Source organism: Babylonia areolata, chromosome 8, assembly GCF_041734735.1.
Source record: "Babylonia areolata isolate BAREFJ2019XMU chromosome 8, ASM4173473v1, whole genome shotgun sequence".
In the NCBI taxonomy this organism is placed as follows: Eukaryota; Metazoa; Mollusca; class Gastropoda; order Neogastropoda; family Buccinidae; genus Babylonia; species Babylonia areolata.
The window spans coordinates 42,068,424-42,070,923 of record NC_134883.1 but is presented as its reverse complement, the minus strand read 5'-3'; positions in this window follow the sequence as shown (position 1 = coordinate 42,070,923).

The following is a 2,500-nucleotide window of genomic DNA, read 5'->3' as shown; positions in this document are numbered from 1 at the left end:
GTACAAAGCTTTCAGTTTGAAGGAGGCGTCCAAGCGTGCGGACTGATCCATACACGCTACACCACATATGCTTTCAACATATAAAATTGTTAGAATTATTTATTGCTTCAGTCGAGCCTTACCTGATAAAAAGCCCGTATTGAATATCCGATAACAAAGACAAGAACATGTTTAAACCTGTTCAACGCAGTTTTCAAGTAGACAGGAATTGGAGGCATGATAATTATGACGATTTTGATACAATTGTCCTCAATACATATGCGAAACCAAACTATCGTATGGAAAATAAGTCTTTTTCAGTGCCCTTTACAGGCTTTGAAGTGTAGACTGCAAAAAAGTACATGCTTAACGTTTGTGTTTCCTAATAATTGTCCTCAATACATATGCGAAACCAAACTATCGTATGGAAAATAAGTCTTTTTCAGTGCCCTTTAGAGGCTTTGAAGTGTAGACTGCAAAAAAGTACATACTTAACGTTTGTGTTCCCTAATAATTGTCCTCAATACATATGCGAAACCAAACTATCGTATGGAAAATAAGTCTTTTTCAGTGCCCTTTAGAGGCTTTGAAGTGTAGACTGCAAAAAAGTACATGCTTAACGTTTGTGTTCCCTAATAATTGTCCTCAATACATATGCGAAACCAAACTATCGTATGGAAAATAAGTCTTTTTCGGTACCCTTTAGAGGCTTTGAAGAGTAGACTGCAAAAAGTACATACTTAACGATTGTGTTCCCTTTCACACACCGACCCTCGGAACATAACACAAGAAACTGGAGAATTATCTTCAGCTGTTTGCCAAAAGCCTTGCATATGATAAGTACGTAGCCTACTTAGAAGCTAAACGACTGACTAATTTTATTTATAGAAGAAAATAAACCATCAGGTAAAAAAAATCATTTTCGCCAGAAGAGCTGAACATGGTGTATTTATTTGCCTATGAGTGCTTTATTTGAGTCGAATCTTTTTCAAAGACTACAACAATAACATCATCATTATCGTTGCTAGTTGGCCTTTTGGAACCATCCCAACGCCTACTGTCCTAAAAGCCTCTTAGTCGAGAGAGTGGGGATGTAACTTGGGCTAGACCCTCTCCACTATAATCAAATTCTAGCCCAGATCGCTAGTCGGGACAGCAGTTACCTCCTCTGCTGTTCTGATGGTCACAGTTCGAACACTACTGACTATCATACATCATCATCAATAACTACAACAATAACAACAGCAGCTACCTACTACTGCTGCTGCTTCTGCTACTTCTACTACTCCAACTATTTCTGTAGTGTCTCACACGTTTTAGTTGTTTATGGAATTCCGGAAGTAGCGTATTAAGACAATAGGTGGCGCGTCGTTCGTAACCGTTTTATTTTATCTTAAAAAAAAAAGTGGTGATTTCTTGTAAACAGACAGGCCTCCAGTGAAATGCGTCTGCTCAACACATGTTCTGTTCTGAACAGATCCTCGCCACACAACATTACATCTGGCGATGAGAAAATGGCAACGGTGCTTCCAAACTTCGAGAATTTTCCAGTTCATGTTGACGGGGTCGGCACAAAGTAGGAAAAGAAGGTTAGCAAGCTTCGAATTGCTCCTGAAAGCAATGAACGTTAACGTTACGGTCACGCTTTGTGATTCTTTACTACGCTGGAGGAGAAGTTTTTGACATCTATACCACGTTTAGTGCAGACCGTGTGTCAGGTCAGAGGCTCTTCTCTGCTACTGGTAACCATGTAACCCAGTACTACCTGCCGCATGTGGGGGAGTAAACCCAACATGAAAATCCGATCTGGAGAGGGATAGTCTCTGCCGGATTTGGAACATCATTAAAGTTGGCTTTTAACCCGCTCAGTACGGCCAGTCCTCTCTTCTCCTCTACACAGACCCCTCGGATGTCCAGTGGGTGTCTGAATGACCCAACCTTTAGCTTCCGTCGTCAGAACTGTGGTATTCTTTGTCAACATTCACCTCTTCAGTATAAGAGCGTTCCGCTTGCAATATTTTGATGATGGTAATTGGGATGAAACGCTGTTAACGTCGTCTCTTTCGCCGTTCGTATGGAGAGAGTTAAGGGAGGTGGGTGCTAGCCCCCCCCCCCCGCCCCCCCCCCCCCCCCCTACATAACGTGCGGCGTGCATGGCTCACCGGTGTGTGGAATCGCTCTGGCGCCCACGAACCAGCCCACAGGATTCAAGTAGAGAAATCAAAAGGCAAATTCTTCAAGGATGTTTGTCACATCGTCTCCGGAGACGTGTCATTCGTAACGATATGACTTTTCGAAACTTGCACCTTCCACTTGATCTCTTTGATCATCAAGCAACAGAGACAGATGCAAAATCCCAGTGAAACAGTCAGCGTGATTTTTTTTCCCCCTACAGGACACAGAACCAGCCAAGAAGACAGAGAATAAAGAAGGATGTGCATCATCGACACAAGGTGCACGTCAGTGTCACCAGAGACCACATCAGTCAAACAGCAAGCCCTGCGGATGGTCGGTGTCGTGG